The 20,891-nt window shown below is 39.9% G+C and overlaps 1 protein-coding gene across 6 annotated transcripts in view; it reads right to left on the bottom strand.

Annotated features, from left to right (window-relative positions):
* The window catches only part of DAAM2 (dishevelled associated activator of morphogenesis 2), a 208,340-nt gene that overhangs the window by 157,941 nt on the left and 29,508 nt on the right, over positions 1–20,891 (bottom strand). For 3 of the 6 annotated variants that reach the window (XM_080407885.1, XM_080407887.1, XM_080407886.1), the window contains exon 1: positions 1–20,891. This exon is cut by the window's left edge. The exons of the other annotated variants lie outside the window; for them this stretch is intronic. The gene's annotated coding sequence lies outside the window, so the exon portion shown is untranslated. 6 annotated transcript variants of the gene reach the window in all.

Genomic DNA, 20,891 nt, shown 5'->3' with positions numbered 1-20,891 from the left:
CAGAAAAAAGTGATGTTTCTCATGTAGGAAATACCACCCAAGCTGCAAAAGCCATTTTTCTTGCTGCTCTTCCATTCCATGTACATGCTGGCACCTCTTGCTGACATGAAGTCATAGTATATTCCAGGAACAGCTCTAGCTTTTTTTTTTTTTTTTTTAAAGAAGGAAAAGTGGCAAGTTTACCAAAATTGGCTTAAACCATGAAGACTGAGACCCTGAAAGATATGTAGATGTTTTAATCGTGGGACAACATCCTCTAAGAGAAAACTTGGGAATCTGTGTTCCTGTGAACACCAGTGGAGTCAAAACCACAGTGAGGTCATTTGATGACTGTGGAAGAAGACAGAGGCTTCTGCAGGCTTTTATCCAGTTTGCCTGCACTGTATTAATAACCTGGGTCTTCTGACATTCATAATGCAATCCAGTCATTTCTGATAAAAACAGGGGAAGATTATATACATTTCACTGTATATGACAGCATCAGCTGAACTGAGGCTTTGAAGTAATGCTGTGGGTCTTGGATGGCTTCTCTATGCTTTTAGGCTACTGGCTTCAATTAGAATCCAAACAGTGTTCTTCTGTGATGTGTCTTCCTTCACAGACATTTATTATTTTCTAGACCATTCTAGACCATCTAATGAAACAAAGGTTTGGAAATGTGAACATCTACTCTGCCTGCTCAATGCTGCTACCAATCTGAGACTTTCAATGACCCTAAACCCACGTATCCTATTTTCTCCAGTTTCCCAAAGCTGTGCCACAGGATCCATATTTTGTCCCTCCAACTTCTAACCCACCAACAGAACGACAGGAGCCTCAGGCATTAAAGCAGTGTTAAGCAGGCGCCACCAGAATTCCAGGCAGAGAATGAAAAGCTGGTTTTGCTTTGTAGTGACAAGAAAATATTCCAGCTAACAAATGTTCTGCAGCAGGAAGAGACAATGACTTTGTCATCTCTATCAACTCTGAACAGGCGAGAAACTCCCAGCAGAAATCAAATGTTATGGAACCCTACCACTGGCAAATATTGATATGTCTTAAGTCCTGGGCTTGCAACCCTAACATTATACTGGCATGCCCTGAGGAAGCTGAGAAGAAAGGGTTCTCTGAAGCTGCAGCTCCTCATTGTCAAACCATCTGAAGGATGATAGTTATTCATCAATCAACACTGTTTCCAGCCACACAGTCTTGGTGAGATGTTTTTTTTGGTGGGTTTTGGGGGCTTAGACTGAAAGGAGAAAGAAACACTATGCATTGCTTGAAACACTGAGAAACCAAATGCACCAAGTAATACCTATGTCAATCTTGCAGGTCTGCTATTGGAAACTCCTGCTTGTTATCAGGGTTGAGGTGCTACCAAAATCTTCAGATAAAAGTGCAAACTGATGACGGGTTTTATTTCCTGAATATGTTCAGCTACATGTACAGAGAGAAAAAGAACACATTATCAAGGGATTGAGAACAGTTCTAAATACAAGAGCAGTTTTATCAGCTTTTCCAGCTTGCTGCCTTGGTCTCAATCACATAACCATCACTTTAATTCCCTTTGTCCTCTAAGCAAAGCTCGGTTAAAGAGTAAAACTTCCTTTTATTTTGAAGCCTGTGGACTGCAAGTAATCCAGACAATTTTTCAAGCTCAGATGCCACAGGAGAAGGGGAATGATCCCTGGGTCATGCTATTTTTAATGCCTATCTCCCCACCATGTCATCACTTCCATGCCACTTCTACAGAGGATGGCAGCTTTGGCACAGCTTCAGAGAAAATACAAAAGCCATATTAAAAAAAAATAAAATTAGTGTGTTCTTAACATGTAAAGTTGCAGCCTTTTCTTAACACCTTTACATTTAGAGGCAAAATGTAAAGGTGATGGTTAAAAATTTTACTGTTCCTTGTGAGCATTGCAAGAATCACAAACAAGCAACATAACAAAACATCCAAGAATTTACATTCCTGTATAAATGGCATCAGGTTTCAGAATCAAGGGAATGTTGCAGACCAACCAGGTCTAAAAGTACCCTTTGTTGTTTAGGGAAGAGGTGTGCACTGCTGAAACTGTTCCACTTTCACTCATTTCGGGAAAGAGGAAAGACAAATGCAGCTTCTGACCATGCAGGATTTTGATAAGGGTTTAAGGACTTTTTTGTCTTTGGAAGGATTTCTTAGTACTGGGAGATGAAAAGAAAAAAGAGGAAAAAAACCCCTGTCCAGTAATAAAGATACTCAGAAGAAAATAAAATGTCTAGAGATCTATTTGTAATGCTTAAAGTTTACCAGAATCAGACATTAAATACAAAGGAAAGACCTGTTCATCCTGATATAAGAAAGAATTTTTTTACAGTGAGAGCAATCAATCACTGGAACAACCTCCCCAGGGATGTGTTAGTCCTCATCACTGCAGGTTTTCAAAATGCAATTGGACAGGGCACTAGATAATCTCATCTAGACTCCCTTTCCCATCAAAGATTGGATCAGGTGATCTTTGAAGGTCCCTTCCAACCTGGGCTGTTTCATGAGTCTATGACCACTCAGCTGAGGATTTGGTTAAACCAGCTGAGGTTTAACATCCAGCTGAGTGCATCCTAGATTCTGTTTCATGAAGAACCACCTATATGGACCAAGATAACCAAAAAGATACGCAGTTGATTTTTTACCATTGTTACAGTTTCAGTGTGACATCTGTCCAGTAGTAACACAAAAGTTACTGCACAGTGACCATAGGACTAGTTGGGCGCTTACATCTGTGCTCATGTCCATGCTCTTTCAACTTTATCGCTCTTCATTTTGGATACTTTACTTGCAGGACAATAGAATCTGTATTACTAGGATTTTTAATTGTATAGCTGGAGACAAACAAGTGGAGTGGTTATTTCATCTTTTGCTTTCCAATTGCCAGTGTTTAATTCTAGACCACTGAAGTTTATACAGATCACCTCCTTGTTCTGCCAACCTCTAGTGACCTACTTCTAACCCTCCTCCATGGATTTTGTGATATGTCAACAGAGAAGCTGGAACAGCTGGAGTCATTAGATGAAGAGGTCAGCGCTGGTGAATAACTAAGCTAATGCAAGGGAATTATGCCACAGTTGATCATAACTCTTCATGTCTCTGAAGCTTCAGGGTACAAAGAGATAGACAGATACAGGTGCACAGAGGAACTGAGGTACAGGAAGAACAAGGGACTGTTCTTGTAAAAGGAAGGAAATATGAAGATACACATATGAAATATGTCCTCCAAAAAGGACAGCAAGGTATTTTTAAACCCACTTTCTATATGAGAAATTAGGGTTATTTCTAGCTTTAATGAAAGATCCGATTGTGACACATGAAATCATGGCCACCTAATTTTAATTTAGGTTTCTTGGGTCAAACAGCACTGAGGGATCACAACAGAACTTTTTGTAGAAGTTTTGTAGAAATTTGAAGAAGCATGCTTAGAAGTCAGGTTACTTACACAGGTGGCTAAAGTTCTCAGGTTCAAGACACTGCAGCTTTACTGCCACTGATTTCTAAGCTCCCCAGACTAAAGTTATCTCAGGTATGTCTGTGTACATCATGCATTTCCTGTCCTAAATTGTGCAAACAATACTACACTGTTAATTTACTGTTGCTTTCTATAACTTCCATGAACTAACACGCATACTGATGGTTAGAGATGGAAGAAAAGGAGACTGTAAGGTATTCAGTACTGTACCCATCACGGAATATAATCAACTTGTGTTGCCTCTGTACAGTAATATCATTCCACAGAGGAGTGCTGTGTCACCAAATTTATTGGTTGGTTGAAAAGTGCTTCAGGATGAAAAGATAATGGCCAAGAGTAAGATTACTGTTTATGTTACAGCAATGTTCACAAAAGAAAATGTCTGTTTAGATCATCAAGCTTTGTAAATTCATCCTCTCGAGCAATGCTCTCAGAAGCTCTTTGTTATTCAAAATCATTCCTGGTGGGACATCAAAACAATCATATTTCTCAGCTATTTTATCACTACCTGTCTTAGATTGTCTTGAAAGGTAGCATGTGAAGGGGTATTTTCTTCTTGTTGGAAGAATGAACTTCTGGAAAATCTATACTATTCCTCTACATGGAAGGTTGAGATAGGAGGCCTGAATGCACAAACAGATAAGCATAAGCTGGGAAAAATGTCAAATGTGGAAGAAAGAAATGTGATAATGGAAGACTAAGCAGAGCCAAAAATTCTGGAAGAACAAATATTTCAAGAGGACCCAATCAGAAGGTTAAATGTGGAACAGCAAAACTAAGTTCAGATGAAAGACAGCCCGTGGAAAAAGAATAGACAGCTGAAAGAAGGGAATGAAACCAAAGACAAACCATAAGCTAATGACAGGCAGAGTCAGTCAGGACCAGATAAATATGGAACTAAGAGATAACAGTCCAAGGGGAAAATGCATGAGATTAATATGAATTTTACGGCAGTAAAATTCAGAGAAACACAGTTATGTGAGATGGCTGTGGTACTGCTCAGAAGTAGAGCTCTCAAAGACCCTTCTCCTACGACCCGGCAGGGAATCTGATACCTGTGAAAGTTTGCAGAGGGTAGCTCAAGACAGCATTGCCATAACAGCAAAACAATGTCTGTGACATGACAAGGGAAAAATCTAGTTCAAGATTTTTGGAAGCAACAGAGAAGGTGAGGACACTTTAAATGAAACTTAAGTCCGTGGAAATGGGAATATCTGAAGCCAATGAAGAAGTGAAAGGTCTGCCCGGGTCATTTCTACATATTCTGTGCACCAATTCCATGAACCTGACAGATGAAAATAAAGTGGTGGAGGAAAAAATAATAGAGACACTGGGGTTTATGGAAGCTTTTCTGATTTTTTTCTTTAACCTATTAAAAAACCCAAGGAGTATATTTTAAGTACCCTAAAAGTTTCATTTTGGACAACTCAGCCACTTACGTTCTAGCTATTGTGTGCAGGAAAAGGTAGGAGAAAAACACAGTCCTGTATAGTGTGATTTGAAGAGGTTGTTGTACATGGTCTGTAAGGAGCGAGAGCTTGTGTCTCTCTGTGTGTATATGCACATACGTATTCATCCAAGATAAAAGTGAGGATGAGTAAAAATTCTCCATGGAATAGTCTGAATCTCCTAACATAAACACACAATCTTACTATCACATAAAAGAATGGGAGAGATGGATTTCATCCCTTTAAATTAGGAAGGCAGCTTTCAAATTCATTCACCATTTCTGTTGCTGTATTATATTTCTTTCATCCTAGAGATTCTGCCTAATTCAATGGATTGAGTTCACCAGTTCAAGCCCACCCTCTCTTGCAGGGAGAGAAAGACGAGACAGAGACAAATGTTAACAGACTGTCAAATCTTGGAAAATAACACATGCATCTCTGACACATAAGGCCAAGATGACAGACTGATAAAAATCTAGCCCCCCAAAAGATGATTACATAGAAATCAAACTCACTGACTGGGAAAGAATAGACTTTCAGAGAAGCCAAACTAAAGTTGTTGGCACCAACTCTTATGAGGTCTGGATCCCACCCAGAATAGTTAGGTGATTCACCAAAGCTAGGCAGCGCATCAGTCTTCAGAATCCCACACTGCTCTTCCATACCACACAGACAAGCGCAGAGGATATACTTAATGAATCAGAAATCTAAGTCACCCATCCCCTACTCTTAACTGGTAAACTATATTCCCTCCTACCTTACCCTAAAGCCAAGAATACAGTCAGCAAGTCAGGACTCCAAAGTCCCTCTGCTACGCTCTTGAAGAATGCATAGACAGTGCAATAATGCAGCTTCTTCTGCAAGTTGCATTGAAAAGGTAAGACTGGAGTACTATCTGCTACTCATCATTATCTCTGCATAAGAGAACATTAAATCATAATTATGTTTGAAGTTAACACAAGGAGGAAGGAAGAAGAGCTGCTTTTGAGCTGTTCAAAGGAACTGGGATAAGACAGATTTATTTTTTATTTCAGATTAGGCCCAGAGATGCCACTAAGAGATATTTAATCATTTGTAAGAAAGTGTAAAGTACCATCAATTCTCAGCAATCTGGTTACCAAACACACCCAGAACCAGACTGTGTTCTCACAGGTTGGGCAGGGTATAGTTCATGTTGATAAAGAAAAGACCCAGTAAACATTGCCCAGAAAGTGTCACTGCAGCCTGCCTCAGGAAAGCTGAACTCCATTTAAAACCACTTAAAAAGGAAACCCTCTACAAATTAAGACTTGGTAATGAGTGAAAAAAGATCAGAGGCAGAACTACATGCTGATTATGAGAGAACTTAATTAAGGAAATTGTACCCATCTGCACAAATGTTGAAATGCCAACATGTTCATTTTCAGAATTACCAATATTTCTGCTTCACAAGAAAAATCGGAACAGTGCCCAGGCTAAAGCCAGTTTCATAACGTAACAGTGCTGTCTACGTATATTATGGATCTTTGTGTTTATGTATTAAGAATGTAGCTCAAGCAAGCTCAAGGTTCCTTGTAGAAATATTATCAAGTAAAACCAAGGTCTGAATATCAGACTTTGTATTGAGTTTGCATGGCAAAGTTTTGGGGGGAAGGGGGAGGCTACAGGGGTGGCTTCTGTGACAAGCTGCTAGAAGCTTCCCCTATGTCTGATGGAGCTGGCTGGCATTGGCCCTAAGACAGACCCACTGCTGGCCAAGGTTGAGCCCATCAGTAGTAGCGGTAGCACCTCTGGGATAACATATTTAAGAAGGGGAAAAAAACAAAAAACTGTGCAATTGCAACTTCAGCCAGAGAGAGGAGTGAGAATATGTGAGAGAAACAATTCTGCAGACACAAAAACCTAGTTCAGTGAGGGAGGAGGTTCTCTGGGCGCGGGAGCAGAGATTCTCCTGCAGCCTGCCATGAAGATAGTGGTGAGGCATGTGCTCCCCCTCAGCCCATGGAGGTCCATGGTGGAGCAGATATCTACATGCAGCCCATAGAGGACCCCATGCCAGAGCAGGTGGATGCCTGAAAGAGGCTGCGACCAGTGGGCAGCTGGTGCTGCAGCAGCTCCTGGTAGGACCTGTGACCCCATGGAGCAAGGATCCCAGACTGGAGCAGGCTTGCTAGCAGGACTTGTGACCTGATGGGGGACCCATGCTGGAGCAGACTGTTCCTGAAGGACTACACCCCATGGAAGGGACCCACACTGGAACAACTTGTGGGGAACTGCAGTCCATGGGAAGGACTCTTGTTGAAGAAGTTTGTGGAGGACTGTCTGCTGTGGGAGGGACCCCACACTAGAGCAGGGGAAGAGTGTGAGGAGCCCTCCCCCAAGGAGCAAGAACCAGCAGAAATGACATGTGATAAACTGACCACAACCCCCATTCCCAATTCCCCTGCGCCACTGGCAGGGAAGAGGTAGAGAAAATCATGAGTAAAACCAAGCCTGGGAAGAAGGGAGGGGTGGGAGGAAGGTGTTTTCAAGATTTTGTTTTATTTGTCATTATCCTGCTCTGATTTGATTAGTAATGAATTAGATTAATTTCCCTGAGTTGAGTCTGTTCTGCTTGTGAAGTAATTGGTGAGTGATGTCTCCCTGTCCTCATTTCAACTCAAGAACCTTTTGTTATATTCTCTGCCCTGTCCAGCTGTGGCAGGGAGTGATAGAGCAGCTTTGGTTGTCACCTGCCATCTAGCCAGGGTCAACCTTCCACAGACTCAGATAACTGACCAAGAAGATAATCATCTTGAAACAGCTAAACTTCCATCTTGGATAACAAATAGTCAGAGCAAAGTCAGTGGCGAAGCTCTAAAGTATATCAGTAGAACCAGATTTTGGCCAGCTTGGTTTGATGGCCAGCTCTTTCCAGCGTTAATAGATCCAGTCTGCTTCCCATCTAACTGTAAAATTCAGTTCTGTTGCAGAGGAATAATCTTTGTATAGTGCACATTAAACAAAGTCCTGCATAAGATCTACCAAGAGATTTTTTCCTACCTCTGCACCCGATAACAGCTGTGGCTATTCTGACTACAGGCTTAGCATTGACTGCTGTCAGTAAGTCAAGGGCAATCCTGTGCTCTACATTACAAACATTAAACGCCTTTAGTGTTTTTACCAGGAAGTACGTCAGAATGACCAAGCAGTCAGCTGTGTACAAAACTCCCATTAATATATCTCAAACACACAATGGGGATAGATAACAAGAAGGGCATGGACAAATGCATTTTAGCAAAAGGTTCTTATTCAGAATGGAAAGATATATCATTGAACAGAAGGACAAAAATCACCTGGAAACTAAATCTCAGGTTGTTAATATCAGAGAGCCAAAAAAACCCCAGCAAAACCAAAACCCAAACCCCAGTCTAAAGACAGCGCTACTAAAAACATCATTGTAACTGAAAGCCCCTTTAACAATGAAACTTTCATAATACTCTTTTTTTCACTATTCAGCTAGTCTTTCAATTTAGAACACTATGTCTTGATTTGGTGAATGAAGGTCGTGTTCTTTTAAAACAAACCATCAGGTTCTTCTTGTTCAGGCTATGTATCAAGATCTGGTTAAAAAAATGTAGAAAATGGTAAAAGTTGGTAAAAAACCACCACTAAACTAGAACCAACCAACCAAAAAAACCCAAACCCAAACCAACAAAACAAAACCCACAAAAAAAACTCAACAACAAAAACCAAAACAAAACACTTTCATTATATGGGGACCTCTTTAATTAAAAAGTCTATATTTTCTGGTCAGACCAGAGTACCCTTCTTCCTCATATCATTGCTTAAATCACCTATTGCATTAATTTTGAAAAGAGACTCCCCTTTCCCCAGCATTAGGGCTGCCGTACACCTAAGAGCTTTCAGGTATGTCTTTTCTTCCTGGAAGTGTTGCCACATCAGAAAATGACAATTTTGGTCATTTGCCTTGGCCTTCTGAATAAATGGCAACTGTGAGCTGCGGACAAACAACTGAGCTGCATTTGCAAGCAAGCCTTACAGTACCATGTGCAGTATACTCAGTGTATTACAAGTGTATATAATTACTAAGAAATCGAAGAAAACACAGGAGAAATTCTCAGCATCAGGCCCTCAAAGTTTGAGCCTGTTAAACTTATTTCCGTATCACACTTGCCAGGATGGGGGGGTGGGATGTGGGGTAGAAGGTAATAGCAAAGAATTTTGTCATTCCTGCAAGCTGAATCCAGCCATTTGTTTCCTTCTATGGACATTATATTTCTTTTAAACGCACATTTATTTCTGACTGCCTGTCCTGTATGAACCCTCTCCCCAGGATTCTGGAGGGAGAAAGTACAACTAATCCTGACCAAGGAACTCTAACAAGAATCACCAGCAGGACTCAGAGAGCAACCTTTGCTTGTCCATGACCCTCTTCTTCAGTTTCTGTGCAATAAGTTAGAAGACAAAAAAGAGAGAACAGTGAGGGACCATTTATTGATGTTTGACTGGAGTCCCCAGGAAGCCACATTTGGGCGTGTAGCTGAACTTCAGCCTCCTAAGTCCTTGTGAGTACTGACCATGCACCAACAGCATAGGGACCCTCCTCTTTTTTTAGTCTCCTGAGAACTTCAGAACCTATTGCCTGCACACAGGACTCGGAGTCCTCACTGTGCCTTTTGAATTGAACCATGGGAGCTGCATGAAACTTGCATTACCTCCATGGGAGAAGGAGTGCCTGGGTAACACAGGGAGCCCAGTCAGGCATCCTCTCCTGATTCTCACACATTACCAATGAAACAACAGAACTATAGCTATAGTACAATTATTACACTTCTTCATCTTGGGAGACTATCACAAAATACAATCAGAAAATAAGGATATACTTCAAGTTAAAAAACAAGAAGATTTTCAACCAGCTTATTTTCTTACATAAGAAAGGCCAATCTTTGCCATTCATATTTTATAAATTAACAAAGAACCAATGAGTGACTACATGAGCTTGTCATAAAACAAGAGTATGCTGGGTTCTGAAAAAAAACTACAGGGCACCTCCATCTATCTCTGCTCAGTCTATGGTGGCACTGACTAGAGACATACTTTACCTGTAAGCTTAGACTCTTCCTGCTGGAGACCGAGGAGGGAAGAGAAGAAAAAGAAAGACTGGTTCTGCTTCTTTGTACACAGTCAAACAAAGGTAATTTTAAATGTGTTTACTTATGGTTATCAGAGCATTGGCACCTCATGCAGTGAATGATTAAGACTGTTTAATAGATCTGTTGTAGGAAAGAAACAATTGTTTTGAATTACTGATCAGCAGACAAGTCCCAAACATTCTTTTCCACCAGTGCTGGGCACCTTCATTACAGGAGGATTCCAGAGCTATCTTACTTAGTAAACTCCTGGCATAGAGGGATTACAAGCAGTGCATGATGCAGCAAGCTGCCATACCTATGTCTTCATACCTCTTAACCACAGGAGCAGTGGAGACAATAAAACTGGGCACAGAGGAAAAACTGCTTGGGTAAAGCTATCCTAGCTAAAGTCCTGCTGAATTTTAAAAATATATTGCAACACCTTTTTCCAGAAATGTAGTTGCTCCATTTAGAACTGGGTGAGAAATTTTTTTCCATCATGGAGGAACAAAAATAATAATAATAACAAAAAGTGTTTTAATTTGTTTGTTAATCAAAAATAACTCAGCATGCACAGAAAAATACAGACACTAACTTCAGAAGAGCTCAGAACCGCTGTGTTCACCTTAAGGTGATGGATCTGAACAGAACTCCCACTATTCTCACACTATCAGTTCTACCTGTCTACTCCCTAGCATCTGCTCTAATCCAGGAGCCAGATCTTTCGTTTTGGCTCTCCTTCCTCTCCACCTTTTGTCCTCCTGCCCCCAAATTCCACCCTAAATCTCAGGCAGTTTGACAGAGACTGGTGCTTCTCTGAAAACAGACCTGGTTTTGATACACTCTGCTAAATAAAAAGCTGTCTTAGAGACATCCAACTTTAATCATATCATTTAAGATCAGTAGCATCCTGATAAGTATTGTATTAAGTACAGTAGCATGCTGAATGAACTGTGCATTTTTTTCTACTGAGTTTAAGTGAATTTGAGGAATCTTGTAAATGATGCCATTGAGCACTGCCTAGAGAGAGCTGTATGGGAACATACTAAGGTCACAGCAAACCTTACTTAGCTCTCTCTCCCCTCCATGCCCGCCCTCAACTGCAGCTTAGCGTGGGATCCTGACGGCAGGAGGTTCCCACTACAGGCCTTTGGCTTCATCTCTCCATCAGCCTCTGGTCTCAGCTCCTCTCAGGGACTCTCCATGCACTCCAAAGAAGAAAGATCCCAGGCATTTGCCTGGGGCTCTGGGAGCCGCTTGCCTCATTCCTTCTGAGGAAACAGCTGGAAAGTTGCCCTCAAAAACTCATTTGTGAGCTACATTCCCTCCAAAAGTTTTATCAGCTGGCTCATTTCAAGCAGGTTTTTACAGAAGGATGGGAGAGCTGGACTGGACGAAAAAATTGAATCAACACCTTCCCCTATCCCAGGCACCAGCTCCTCAGACCTAAATCATTCTTCACAAAGTCCCCAGTGAAAGCTTTTTACAGATTCAAAAGCACTCTCTCCTCCCCAGCTCACCTTCCTGGCCCCAGTTACCAGAAAGTTACACATATTCTCTGCCTATCTGGGAAAATGCCAACAGCCACCTTTTCCTGCTCCTGTCTGTCTGAGAACTGAGCAGAAAGACTGAAAAGCTCTCAAGACTAAGGAATTTATCAAACTGAGGGACAATGACACTGACAATGAAGAACATAGCAAAGAAAAGCACAATTTTAATTACCTTCCCTTCTTAGGGAAAAACAGGAAAGAAAGTCAAGAATCCTCCCCAGATCACAGGAGGATTGTATGAAAGGGGAAGAACTATTAAAGTTACAGACTAGTGTTGGCACAAAACCAAATGGGCATGAACTGGCTATGAACAAATTTAGTTTGGAAATTAGAAGCAGATTTCTAAACATCAGAGGAGTGAGGTTCTTGAATGGCTTCCTAATAGGAAACAACAGGAGCAAAAGCCGTTTAATTTTGAGACAGAGATTGATAAATATACAAAGAGAATCCTGCAACATAATTTCATGCAATTACAGAAACTCTGTAGTCCATGACTCAGGAGGTCTCTTTCAGTCTTGCACACCTCATCCTCTCCTGAGCCAAGACAGGATAAATAAATAAATAAAATCCAGAGATGAAGTGTTACAGAATTGGAATATTACCAGGGCAGCTATTATTGGGGATGAGTTTGCTTTTTTTATTAAACAAATTTATAGGGGTTTTTTTGAGCAGAATTTACCCATTTATAGAGGCTTTGGTATTTTCAGGTAAAAATTTAGATTATAAGGAAAACTGAATCAGGAATAAAGTTCTACATATCTATGACCACCTGCAAAGAACAGTATGGAGGTGAATCCTCCCACCTTATCATGCAATCATTAAACTAGACTGTAAGAAGTTATCTTCATAGACTTGCATCCAGGAGTTAAAGCTATCAGAGGAATGTAAAAAGGAGTAGATAAGTGAGAAAAAGAAAATTGCAAACCATTCAGGAAGAATCCAAATTAAACAAAGTTTTATACCTGTGAAGTGTGTGGATGGGTATAGAAACAATCACCTGTCTTGTTCAGACATGACTGAAATTTTACTGGAAAGAAATGTCTAATGCCATTAAAAAAAGAGTCAGCAGGGAGAAATCTTTTCACATTCTATTTCTACATTTAAAAGCCCAGGATAATACCACCCTATTCTACACACAGAAGAAAAAGCAAAGAAGAAGCTGAAAAAGCATGGAAAATATAGTACTGTAACATAAGAAGTGATCTGTGAACTCTCCCATAGCACATCAAACATGAGGTATTCATTCATTCCCACAAATGGAGTCAGTGTTGATCTATAAGCTGCAGCTCTGTATTACACATTTCAGTTTCATGCACTTAAGCCAGACAAACATTCCCAGGGGATTGAAAGAACCCGCTACAGTGAGTTGTGGTTCTATTTCGGATCATATCACAGCATAACAAATCACAGTTTCAGACACTGGGATAAGGGGCTCAATAAACCAAGTAGCATGATAACTTCATGTATATCCCTTCCACACATGCAACCATGTGTAGAATCAAATCCATCTAAGGCACTTCAGACTGTACAATTACAAAGCAATGATCACTCTCATAGCTCAGGTATCCATATACCATTAGTCATCCAGTTATATATTCTTTAATACACATAGTTTACTACATACTGTTATATAGCAGTAGCTATCTAACCATGTCCACGCAAAGGCTATTTTACCAGATTTGATCTCTCACTTTTGAGGAAGCAAAAGAGAACACAAACCTTTAACACAGGAACTTTTTTCAGTGCTGCTCGTTTGTTCTGGTGGTTTTTCAGTTGTGTTCCATACAAAGCGGCCCTCAGAAGCAGAGTCACTAGACCTGTTTAGTAACCCACTAGTTCCCTGTGATTGCTGTCCTGAAATTCTGAGTACTGAGAATGATGCACTGGTCCCCTGTTGGTCTAGCACATTTTTAGAGTCAAAGTGGTTTGTAAATTAAGTAAATTTTTAGAAGGGAAAAAACCAATTCAAAAGAAGGGATTTAGAAGGGAAAAAACACCACAATTTAAAGGTTGGATTGGAAAGCCAGCCATATTGCAAGTACCTTGTATTGGAACTCCAGTCCTGCTGATTTTTGCTCTGGTTCCCAAATAAATATTGTTAAAACATACAAGTGCATTAACAACCAGTTACTTCTAACAACGCATCTCACAGCACCCTGCGCAGATTAGCAAATCTTTCTGAAATATGGACTCTTGATTACCACCAAGTAAAGATGAGAGACAAAACTCTCAAGAGAGTTCAAATTTTGCTACAGTACAAGATGCTATATTTTCCTAAAGAATTTTGCATAATAGATGCATGACTATTAATGGCATTTGGTTCTCAGACTGAGAAACTGAAAAATGTAACTTTGAGCTATTTTGACTATCTGGGCCTTGGAACATGAACGAAGCTAAAGCAGCAAGCATGAGCATAAGCCTCCAAATCTGACAGACACACTTTCTTCTTCTTTCCCTGTTGTGCTCAAAGTCAAAGCTCTGCAGTAGTTGCCTTCTTTCCAGCTAATTAATGTGCTTTGAAAATATAAATGAAAAAGGGAAAAACAACTTGGCTGGAGTACATTTTCATTTTTCCATTTTAATTTCACCTATGTCAGCCACCTTAAGCATGACACTGGATGGCTGGCAAAAGCACAACATTATTGACTAAAGCCTAACATCACTAGAATTCATTATTTCTCCTGAGTTTTTTCTTAATTGAAAGGAAAAAAAAGAAAAAAAAAAAGGTTGTTCAACATAAATAAATCCCTGAAGGGCTTCCAACTCAAACGCTGTACAGTATCAGATGATGAAAGAACTCTTAGCAAAGTGAACAAGAAACAGGATGTTGGAACTACCTGGCCAAGTTTCACTCTATAACCTGAGAAATGTGTAATTAAAAAATAACAAGCACAAAGAGTGAAAAACAGCTTCCAGTACAAATATATACTTTTATGACCAACTGCTCTATAGATAGAAGTAAAAGATTTTTTCTCTAGAGAATATGATTAAAAGACAGTTATTGTTTAAATCTCGGGAAAAAGGGAAGACAACATATATACAAACATGAAAATACAAAGTATGCATACTTTTTTTAGGAAGTATTTTAAAAAAGAGATACAAGATCCTGCCAATAAGTTTACTCTGTGCTAAAGTTATTACACATCCCTGCAGGCACTACCACTACCAGAGCCTCTGTGCCACCGTCATACACAGTCCCTCTGTCCCACCTTCCGGTCTGATAGGAAGTATCTGCGGGTCAGAGTCTTCAACTTCTAGATGAACATAATGCAAAAGCTCACATGCAACTTTCCAAAGGGCCTCTGAATCAGGCAAAGAATGCAGAACCTAAAAACACAGGACTTGTGTAATGCAAGTGGAGTACTGAAAAACCACATGGGGCAACTGAATTTCACCAGGTCACCAGGCTGAATCCATTCTGGGTAATGAACAAAAAAGATTCCCATTTGATGGCTGCTCATGTGAAATGAATTGATCAAGGCTGTCCTGATAAGTGCCTGAGTCTGCCACAGTATTATTTGACACTTGAAACAAAGTGGTTGATTTCTGTTGTCATAACCTAAACAGATTACAGAAGAAGCCATACCAAATCTAACCTGTCAGCCCCTTGTTGGCAATCTGACAATGCTGACCAAAAAAAAAGAACAGAAAGATGCTGAACTTCAGTTTTGATCCTCTGATGGGACCAAAACGCACAGCTGGTGAGCAGCACTGAGGAAGCTGACTCGGCCATGGTCCAAGGCATCACTTGTTCTATGGCTGAAAAAAGGAACTGTGGTCTTCCAGAGCTGTCAGTTTAACAGCTTTCACCCAAACTAAATTAGTTTTGCCTTCTTAAAATGAAAAGAAAAGAAATCCAACTCACTGGTGAAGCTGTCCAAGATTTTTGAAAGATAATAATCCTTCAGCTTACTGGGATCTGCACTTAATAGATAGGTGTGTGTGCCAAGAGGTAGTTCAGCCCCAGCTGCCAATGCACCTTTCTGTTCAAGCAAACCCAGCTTCCTGCCTTTTAGCACACACAAATTCGGCACATTTAATCAAGTTACTGTTCATTTTACTGAAGTATCAAATTGTCAGAAAAATGTTTTGTTTGCCTACCAGAAGATGAAATAGAGCCTTTTGCATCTTTTCTCAAAAAATCCAACAAAAAAAATACCATTTTGATGCAAACACTGAAGCTTTTACTTTAGTTTGGATCTGCTTCAGCTGCAGTAAGGTGTATTTATAAAAAAGAAAAAAAGAAAAACAAAACCAAACCTTCCATCCATCCCCTGTATCCCTGCAGAGTCCTGTACCTGAAAGTGTATGATAATGCCCAGCCCACTGTCAAAGGCACAAGCTGTCAACATGAGAGTGAAACACTAGTTTAGGCATGCACATACATGTGCATACATATGCATAGTATTTATAAAACCACGGCTGTAAGGGATTTGGTGTTTATTTTTTTCATTAACTGAAAATGATAACACAAGAGCTTTTCATCTGGCATGAGCCTGGGTTTTATCAGCTGCTGGAAAAGATTCTCTTGGACAAATGAAATTACAGTGTTTCTCCATGTACTTTCTGTGGATTTCAAAATAAACATAGCTATATGTTCGTGCCAGTCAATAGACAGATGTAGGGTAAAGTTACAGGTCTTGATACATCTAGAAAGAAACTGCAGAGCTAGACACACGATCTGGCTAACACATCATATTGGCTAAATGACAGAACACCCAGCTAAAAAAGACATGATGCACAAGTGAAAAGAACTGGAAAGGGCAGTTGCAAAGGATGCCCTTAGCCTACCTGCTGTACCTGGATATTGCATTATACACCACATGGCATAAAAGACAGTTCATTACTTGATGCTCCTACTGCTTCTCCACACTTCTTACCATGTCAAGTCTCTCAAACAGAACAAACTAAAAATGATGCAGATGAAGACTTGAGAACCAGTTTTGTTCTATGCTCCATTTTAAAAGTCAGCAGTTGCACTGTGAATCAGTTCACCACCACTACCACCCTTCCCAAAAGGACAATTTGACAAGACAGTAAGCAAACAGCATTGAGTATAAAAATTATCCTTTCTAATGAAGGCACCGAGAAGTGCAGCTCATACTAAATAATAGCACTGCCAGCTGCCACTTTGTCATTTCTTTTCATAGAACCTTTACAATCCATGGTCTCTTGAATTTATCTGATTACAAAAAGGAAGGACGGATCTCAGCAGGGCCTTTTTTGGTCCCTAGGAATCTAGAAATTCCTATATTTTTTCCCAATTTCATGCTCCAAAACACATCGACTCGTTACATAGTTTAGCTAAGTGCTCAGATTATTTCACAGGTTTCAGGGTGTAGCAAAGAGAACAAAAGGGATTTCACCATTGCTTTGATTTACTGGCTGCCAAGGTCAGTGCAGTATTTAAATGTGATTATTTAATGATATATTAGGTCACTACCAGGTTTTTTAAGTATAATTAAACTGGTAGTGTGCCTAGAAGCTTTTTTAAAAATTGTTCTTCATCATTTTTTACATTTAAGAAATAATACTCTCAACAATGGATTACGATTAAAGAGAGATTGAAGTTTTCCAAGGATTCTGATGAGTTTAGCAAAGAAGAAAAGAACTTTGGAACTACAGATAAGAAGAAGGAACAGCTCAATCACCAACTGTCTCAGACACAAGATGACAGCTGTACATATGTGAAGATGGAAATAAATTCCTTGGAGGACGCTCATGCATGTGAGCATTGGCAGATCTGATGTAGTCTGTTTGGAAGAGTCAGGTCTAGCTGCATAAAGGTATCTACTCCACTGAAATTATTATTTGGGGAACACATTCCTGCAATAATTAATTTCCATCTCCACCTTCAGAGCTATTAAATCTTATTTACTTTCCTTCACCTTCTTTGCAAGTCAACATTTTTTGGTGTTGCACAGGACAACAACTTGAGAGGTCTCCATTTATACTGATAAACATATCCCTTGTATAATGGAAAACGTGGCATTCCAAATGATTGCAAAAGTAGAGACAGGCAAATAAATCGGACATAAACCCACATCTATCACTGTTCAGTGTAAAAAATTGCCTATGAAATCTTGTCAAAAAGCAAGGCAGCTTACTACACTATGAGCACAGTAAGTCTTTGATATGAAACTGAGGTTTTAAGTTGGGATCCTACTTCTATTACATAAAGCAAAAAGAGGCTTTATCTACGACAGAGAACAAGGCCAGATTCACTTCAGCTGTGTGAGCACCACAAGCCTTCCTAACCTGTGGTAACATCCCTCACTACATGAAGTCAAAACCATTCTTAAAGAAAGGATTTTGCAGTAGGCTTCATTAAATACACTATGATAAGATGCTCTAAGTCAAATTAACAACAATAACATGAACCTCTGCAAAACAATGATCAAAACTAATAATATTAGAAGCCAAACTGTCAGCAATTTCTTGAGTAACCATGAGTCTTGCTCTGGCTAGGCTCACTCAGCAGAGTTACTGTCAGCATAAGCAAGCAGTAGACAAGCACTGCAATGGCAGTCACAGAATTTATAGCACCAACAACATTTAGGTACCTACTGGCAGGTTAAAAGAGCAGTCTCTAATGAAAAAAACTGTTCAAGGAATCCCTGTTTCTTTAATATGGCATAAATATAGGTGGAAGATTTCTTCACATTTTAAAAATCACACATTTAGGTCATATTAAGCTCATGTTTTGGAGACTCTGCAGGAGTTAACTGTATGACCTCAACATCAGCCACAGATAGACTTATAGTGTGGACTCTCAGGTACAAAGCAACTCCAAGAAAACCACTCAGGAGTAAAATAAAACACATACTAAAGTCAATTTCTAAACAACATAGTAAAAACAAGATCAGGTGCAGAAAACTGTCCATTTGTGAAGGAAAGATTTAAATTGAAATATAGGCAAGTAGGAGAACTGAAGTGAAATCATTTCAACTACCATATTAAACTCATCTTGCAGACAAATGAAATAGACAGGGAGATGCAAATGATAAGAGCTTGGCTGAACATCAGTGATGATAGAGACACACTTTCAGTGAAAAAATGAGGCTCCTACCAAGACAAGCATCTGCTAGGGTCAAATCTGTCTCAGGAAGTCTGATAGCTCTATCATTCTCAATGAACTTGCTCCACTGCCCAGGGGTCCAACATGTCCTGCACAAGACATGGGGGGCAGCTAAGTAATCCCATCAAGTAGTCTGTTCGAAGGAAAGTGAAAGAGATCCTCAGTAAATTACTGAAGCAGCAGTCAGGCATCTGACCAGTGCCTGTTAGTTCAGAGAGGAACTGGAGAGGGATATCTTTCCTCTGACCCAGTAAATCATTTCAAAGGGCCATTCATACCCAAATGTCTAATGAACCATAAGGAGTATAAAGAAATGTCTATTTTTTTTTTCCTGAAGAACTACCAATATCCTAAGGATGCACTGCCTCACAATAGCTGTTTAACTGCCTCTTGCAGGTAGTAAGAAAGTTGACTTCTGCTTACATACTCCACTGATTCATTGGAGGTAGTAGCAGTCTAAGCTTTTCAATGAGATACAATAATTGGGAGTCTGAATGACCATGTTCCATATGATCATTCAGTTCTTTTAATCTGCTTTTCCCAGCATGTCTCACATTAAGGACTCAAAATCTGCAGAGCTTTCCACTCCACTGCAAGTGATTTGTAAGTAACAGAAATAAAGCTAGACAGAAACATCTTGTTGTTCAAGGCATAACCAAAGCCCCAGATCACAATCGAAACTTCAAGTTGTTATAGAGGTTGTATCAGACGGGGACTTGACAACTTACTCCTTCTTTACACACAACAGAACTGCACTAGTTAAAATAATACCTTAATTCCTTTTAAAGCCTTTGATTCAAGGAAACCCAAATTTCCACTCTAAAAGCAGCAGAATATTATTATATACACCAGGGTATGCACAAACAAGTATACACACACAGAGGTAAGGACAGTCTATTACTGTATTCCTTAACTCTTCATTATATATGGGTAGGATATGGCACAATATCTTGTACCACCTCTTGTACCAGTAATGGTATTGGGATTTCTACAAAGAAAGCTGTATGCCTGCCTGAACATGTCCCTCCCCCTTTCCCAAACGACTTGACAATATGCGCTTCAGTCATTAGGGTTTACAGGTCTTACTATTCAGCTTATAGATTTCCAACCTCTGCTACACATCTGTACTGGATACAAAGGATACATTCCCTTATCAGATGTCTAACTCCAGCCTGCAACTTGATGAACACAGAGTCCTTCCTCATCTCACAAACAATTACTGAGGTAATGTTTCTGTCAAGACATTCCACATTTTCCCTCCCCTTCTTTATTCAGGTTGACTCTATCACACATTCCAGAATGATAACAGGATCATAACCAGACTAATTTCTAGAGCTGGTCAACAGAATTTATATTTTCCTTTATAATTCTGATCAACTCTTAGAAAAAGAAAAAAAAAGGGGGGGGGGGGGGGGGTGTGAGAAAAAGAACAAAAACTATCTCCACGACTTAAGGCGGGGGGGGAAGGGAACAACACTTCGACCATTGGCTGCTCTAACTGCATGCTGTGTACTGTAGCTTTCTGCATGTGTGAACAATTTTTATTTTAACTGTTTAAAATATCTTATCTCTGCTCGATTTTTCACTTGAATTTTTACCAGTTCAGGGAGGACTACGCCAGATGCAGCAACAGCGCCCTCTGGCCGACACAGAGAAATCGGCATCTAATGCTCTGCTCTTCCAGAGCTGCCAATGTATTTAGTTAAATTTAAACAAACAAATACAACATTTGCTCGGCATACTTCGGCATCCAGATTTCCACTGGTAACAGTTTTCAAAATATTCTTATTGCTGCTTGCCACATCCCAGTGCCTTTTAAAACTCTATAACATGAGATTTGTTTTTACTTGGAAAAGTAAGTGACAAGTCACTTGAAGCTTCTTGAAAGTATGTTGTTTCTTTTTCCCACCAAATCTCCCTCTTTAATCATCTCCGCGAGAAAAGCCATTGCAACTCTTAGCAGCTTTCTTTCCCCCCATATACAAAAGCACTTGCTGATTTCCCCTTCCCCACTCCTGCAGCAGAGCGTCAATGTGGAAAGAGAGTTTCAAAATAGGAGCACAAACACTGACAAATCCTCAAACTTTTTTTTACACTTTTATTTTACCTCCATGTTTTCCCAGCTGCTCTGCTTAGAAGACAATAAAAAAGTGGCCTGCAAAAAACTACAAATTAAGAGACTGGAAAACTGCAGCCCAAGGAGGAGGATGTGACTTTAG

This window comes from Falco punctatus, assembly GCF_963210335.1.
Source record: "Falco punctatus genome assembly, chromosome: 12".
NCBI lineage: Eukaryota > Metazoa > Chordata > Aves > Falconiformes > Falconidae > Falco > Falco punctatus.
Note: the sequence above shows the minus strand (reverse complement) of the source record. Positions and strands in the feature narration are given on the sequence as shown.